Genomic DNA, 6,426 nt, shown 5'->3' with positions numbered 1-6,426 from the left:
TATAGGAAGGGGAACCTCAGTCTCACTGGAAAGGACCCTATGTTGTTCTTTGCTTTTATGCTGATCATACGGGGCTAGTTCACCTAGTAGCTTTTGTCAAGGATTGCATTAATACTATCCAGCTATAGTCCTTCACCAGCAACTTCAAACTCTGACTCCTACTGAATCCCCTTATGAGGATATGGTAGCATGAGGAAGATTCCTCATGTACAGCAGAAGAAGTAGGGAATGAAGGACAAGCCCTGGAAGGTATTTTTTCCCTGTCCCCCTTGTCCCTAGAGTCCCTGCAATCAAGTTAATACAGAACCAGTGAGCATACCCTAGAATGTGCTAGGGACTGATAAGGACTCAACCACCAGGTCTTTTTGATCCATGACCTAATCCTACCAAGGTCCTCCCAACTTTTCTGAGGAGATAAACAGACCTAGGCACCACAAGCCAACCTAACCCTACTCAGCTGTTCTGATAAGATGTCCTCTTCTGTAACTCAAACCTACTCTATATAATCCTTCTCTCCTCTTTGTTCAGGACCCCATCTGCCTTGGAGATGGTGGGACTCAAGCTCGTTCAGGGTTCCATCTGCCTAGGAGGCTGTGGGACCCACACTCAAGCTTATAATAAAGCAGAACCTCATGCTTTTACATTATCCTGTGTGCCCCCTAATTTGGGAAACCAGAACTGGGTCTAACACACGGTTGGATCCATAATATGGAAACTATAACAATCCGGCCAGCGGTTGTTATATAATTTTCCTTTGTGGGATATAACTTGAGAAGGAGAAAGGAGCCTAAGGAAGATAGGTGATAAATGAAGACTCAAAGACAAATAAATTGATACGGGGAGCGGCGCTAGATCCTTATAATATTTTCCTTTGAAAATTAATTAAAGGAAAATATGAGAAATAAGAGAACATGTGGAAGTAAGAATTCTGAGATAGAGTGAAGAGAGTCAAGAGGAAGAATAGCGCCGTCTCCTCTGCATTTATTGAGGTATGTATTGGGAGGTGTTCAATGAATACATAACACAGCATAGGTCTTAACATTGGTTGAATTGATAATGACGAGAACAAAGAGGCGGAGGTAAATCAAAAATTTGCAAATGAGTGTACTCCAAACGAAAGTACCCATGCTATGTTAATGACTTTGCTCTATGGCCAAGTCAAGACCCAGCTCATGAATCATACAATGACCATCAAGAGGTCTGACCATGTGTCTGGTAATACAATATCAATACATCAATCATACTTTCCAGATGCCAATATGCTTGGTATGCTATAGAAACAATCAGCTTAAGGGCCCAAAGCAATAACAGTGTAAAAACCCTGGTTCTGTTTCCATCAAGTTTATTTATATTTACTTAAATGGAGAGCAGAGAGATAGAGGGAGAGTTAAGCCTCTTCTAGTCTCATTCTCCTCTAGCCTCCTGGCACATCACCTCCTGGCTCTTAGCCATCCAAAGGAATTCGGAGAGATCACTTCCTTCCCCCCCCTTTACCCAGCATTCTTTTCAGGCCAATGTTTGGAGCTCTCTCCCGGGAAGTCTAGTCACATGACATAAAGCTAGCAGGGAAACATGCAAGACCAGGAGGTTTCCTTCAGACAACAAAAGTCAATTAAAAGTCAGTTATTATCTGCAGAGATACTTTAACAATCTTTTGCCATCATAAAACATTTCTAGTAAGTACACTGGAAAGCATAGAAATTACTGGAGTTTCCTTAAAAAGAGAAGTAGTAGCAATATCTAAAGGCCATCAAACATTTCCACTGATGGGGATAAACTAGAAGCCTTTTGGATTGGATCAGGGATGAAGAAAGAATACTCATTGTCATCCATCTGAGTCCATTTTGGCAGACAGTATTATGGGAAAGGAACTTGCTATTTCCCAACAAAAATCCTGGAAAGCTGGCAAGCAGTTTGTCAAAAACTAAGCATCCACCAAAATTTACACCATATACTGACAGGAGGTCAACATTTCTACATATTTTTGACAGACATGTTCATAGCAGAAGAAAATTAGGAGAGCAGATAACTCATGAGTCATCCCTGTGATATTGAAATCATTTTAAAAGACTGATATATATTAATTTAAGGTCACCAAGGAATTCACTTATGTAATTCCTAAATGAAACACTCAAGTCAGCTGCTAAATTTTTTTTATGATGGTTTAATTACAAACAAGAGGAAGAAAGTATTAGAGGAAGAGGGAGGGAGGGGAAGAGAGAGAGAGATAGAGAGAGAGAGATAAAGGAGAGAAGGAAAGAAGTTTAAATACCCACTCTGGCTCAGGCTGAGCCAAAGCGGGCTTTAAGGCCCTGGATAGCCAAGGCAAGGAAAGGGATCAGTCCTTATTACTCATATGACCAATCTGAAGGAAAACAGTCCACAGGGCTCCTCCAATTCCAAGCATCAGCCTCCAACTGACTCTAGCCCTCCTCACAGGAAGTCCCGAGAACTCCAGAGGCTGTTCTCTACCCTACTTCCTGCATTTCACATGTGCCAATGGTGGCTCTAGCTTAACCTAGGACCGCCCAGAGGTCTGTCCTTTTTTTGCACATGTCTATTGAAGGCCATATTCTCAAATAATTAAATCTCAAGTTTGCTGCAGCCCTTCCTAAAACTGAGCAAGGTGGAGATTGTAGTTTCCAAGACCTGATTCTGTTATTTGAAGTATCTCTATTGTTATTGATCAGGAAACAGCTAAATCCCATCTTCTAAAGAATGGTCTGAATAGAGTGGAGTAGTTTTGAAATTCACATCCCTGGAAACTAAAGGTAAAGTTTATGATGAAAGCAGAGATAGAGAATTACATGATGTCAAATGGATAATTTTGATGACAACAAATGAAAAGTTTTGCCCAAAGGAAACCCATTCAAACAAGATTAGAAAGAAAGCAGAAAATCAGAAATGCTTGCAGTGACTTCTCTCCTAAAGGTCTCATCTATAAAACATTTAGTGAATTGAGTCACATTTATAAAATTACAAATCAATTCACTATTGATGAATAGTCAAAGGATATAAACAGCAGTTTTCAGAAAAAGAAATAAAAGCTTCCTATAGTAGTAGTAGTAGTAGTAATAGTCTCTTAGTAACCAAGGATGACGGCTTCCTATAGTCATATGATAAATACTGTAAGTCACTATTAATTAGAAAAATGACTTAGCATCTTTATGGACAAAGAGGCAGAAAGAGTGAAAGTGGAAGAATGTAAACAAAGTACTGCCTAGCTACAAACACCCTAAATTTAATCCTAATGTCTCCAGACCGCAAATGAGCATCCCAAAGCAAATCTTTCTAGAATCCAAAGTCCTAATTAGGAAGATGAAATCCAAAAAAACAGGAGACCCTGTAGAATCCACAGCACAGGAGGCTAAGACCACCCAGAATCTCACCAGAGCTCATGCTGAAGGGAGTCTCCTACCAAAGCCCCAACAGAGATGGGCTCCTCATTGAAGGACCAAGGGTAGAATCACTGCATTCACCACCAAAAGCCAATGCAGGATCCAGGGAAAAGTCTAATCCTCCAGTCCAGTTTGCCAGTGAAGTGAGCCTGACTGAATCCTCATGAGCCTTTTAAAGCAATTTTCTTTTTGTCACTTCCTATCACACCCCCACTTTACAGGAACTTATCACAGCCTTTCAATTTGCCTAGCACTGCCCAAAGGGGACAATGAACTTTGGAGGTGTGAACTTACTCTAGTGAGTGACTTTAGAATTCTCTTAGTGTCAAGTAGGGGTACTTTAAGTTCTTGCTTTGTTTAGCTAAAAATAGACAAGGGGACAGTTCTTTTGATCTTCACAGTTCTCTTATTGATATAGTCAATTATGTTAATAGTTTTCCTAATATGAAACCACCCTAGCATTCCCAGTATACCACCTGGTCATAACGGATAATCCTTGTAATAGATTACTGTAGTTTATTTGCTAGTATTTATTATTTAAGGTTTCATCATTTATAGTCATTTAGGAAATTGGCCTATGATTTTCTTTCTGTTTTTGGTCTTCCTAGCTTAGGTCTCAATATCATATTAGTGTTATTAAAAGGATTTTTCAGGACTCCTATGCTTATTTTATCAAAGTTTATATAGTATTGGGATCAATTGTTCTTTAAATGTTTGATAGAATGTACTTGTCAATCCACCTGGACCTGGATATTTTTTCTTAGGAAGTTCATTGATAGCCTGTTCAATTTCTTTTTTCCCCCGAGACAGGATTATTTAAGTATTCTATTTCCCTTTTATTAATCTTATAAATTTATATTTTTGTAAATATTGTATTGTATTTGTAAATATTACTTTTAATTTTAAAAATTTTTCTTAGATTATCAGATGTATTGTCATATATTGGGCAAATACTTCCTAGTGATTGCTTCAATTTCCTTTTCATTGGAGATATACTTACCCTTTTCATTTTTTTTTTGGAAATTTTTATTTAATTAGTCAATTTAAAATATTTTACCATAGTTACAAGATTCATGTTCTTTCCCTCCCTTACTCCCAACCACCTCCTGTAGCTGATGCATAATTCCACTGGGTTTTACATGTGTCCTTGATCAAGACCCATTTCCATATTATCGATATTTGCTCTAGGATGATCATTTAGTCTATATCCCCAATCATATCCACATTGACTCATGTGATCAAGCAGTTGTTTTTCTTCTGTGTTTCTACTCCCACAGTTCTTCCTTTGAATATGGATAGCGTTTTTTCTCATAATTCCCTGCAAATTGTTTCTCCCCGGCTTATATATCGCTATTAGGGGGAGATATTACTATTGCTTCCTATATACAGGAGTTACAGCACAAACTACGTGAACTTCATGAATCTGGAGCTGCAGTACAAGCTGGACCATTAGACTTTTCTCTGCATGACCTGAACCCAGGAGATAAAGTTTATATCAAGAATTTCAAGCGAACTGGAGCAACTCAACCTTCATGAGAAGGACCATTCCAAATATTAACTACTCCAACATCTATAAAGATTGGAGAAAGAGACTCTTGGATTCACTGCTCACATGTGAAGAAAGCATCTTCTGCTGAGACTGATTGACTCTATCCTATCATATGAATTGTGACTCTATCTTATCATATGAAATGGAGATAATTATCCATAGACAAATGGATGCTGTTTTTCCAAGAACACATTGAATTACTGATTTTTTTCTTATTTTTCTTATTTCTTTTCTTTTTGATCAGAATATTTGATTTTTTCTCATTTTTTGTACTGAAGGTACACATAATTAATATTAATATTATTTTTTTTCCTGCAGTAATACAAGTTAATATATATACTCTTGCTCCAATATCAATATATGCCTAAAAGCTTTAAACTATGGGAACCTGCCATTTATTGATAAAATATTATAGGACTGTGATTAATGTTTGTGTCTGATTCCAGGAAAAGGGATAAAAACAAGGAGCACAGATAAAACCTGAATAGTGCCAATAGAGCACACAAGAAATATTAAAGTGAGACTCGAGGTTGCAACACTTAACTTATGTTTAAGTCGTAGGACTTCCTTGTATCTACACTCTTTTCAAAGTACTCAAACAAGTACAAAGCTCGACTATCATGCTGGCTCCCTATATCCCTGAGAATGACAAAAAAATCAGACAAGGGAATGACATTTCCCCATCAAAATAGAATTCTAATTCTTTTCTTCTTATATTATGGCAACTTCCTGTAGTCTTGGCTACAAATGACTAAGTGAAAAATTACTGCATTCTGTCCTACATACTTGTGGGATAGAAATTACTTTAAACTGGACCTATACAAGGCCTATTTTGAATTGTTCTTATATTTTTATTGTTTTTTTTATTCTTTTGATAATTGACACATACACCCCCATAACTGAACATTGCATTCTGAGCTAAACTTGATATTTTTAAATACTTACTTCAGGGGGGATTGTATTTTAATTTAAAATCAAAGAATTTTTAAATTTTTGTTTGAGATTGTATTTTTATAAAAATCCAAGAATTTTAATTTTTGTTTAATATTTTACTTTTATAAAAATTCAAGATTTGATTTTGTTCGAGAAAAGATCTTCAAGAAAGAAGCTTGAAACTTTTATATCCAGAGAATGAACTGTTGCACAAAGATGCCGGAAACCCTACACTTCATCAAGAAGATCAAGAATGAACTTTGGATATGATGGATTGGACTGAACTTTTTGATTGAACATTTATTGTAAATGTACACATTTATGCCAAAAGGGACTGCCCCTAATTTGGCTTTCTATCAATGAGCCTAGCAAAACATTGCTTTTGCTTTCTTTTCTATTTCCTCTCTCACTATTCTAATTCTCTTAGAAATTTGAATATTGTGTATATCTATAGTTAGAATTGAATTCAGAATTACAAAATTGATTACGTTGTTTTGATAATGGGGAGATTGGTCTCCCATGATCATCGGGGGGATTGTAAACCTT

This window comes from Monodelphis domestica, chromosome 3 (genome assembly GCF_027887165.1).
Source record: "Monodelphis domestica isolate mMonDom1 chromosome 3, mMonDom1.pri, whole genome shotgun sequence".
In the NCBI taxonomy this organism is placed as follows: domain Eukaryota; kingdom Metazoa; phylum Chordata; class Mammalia; order Didelphimorphia; family Didelphidae; genus Monodelphis; species Monodelphis domestica.
Note: the sequence above shows the minus strand (reverse complement) of the source record.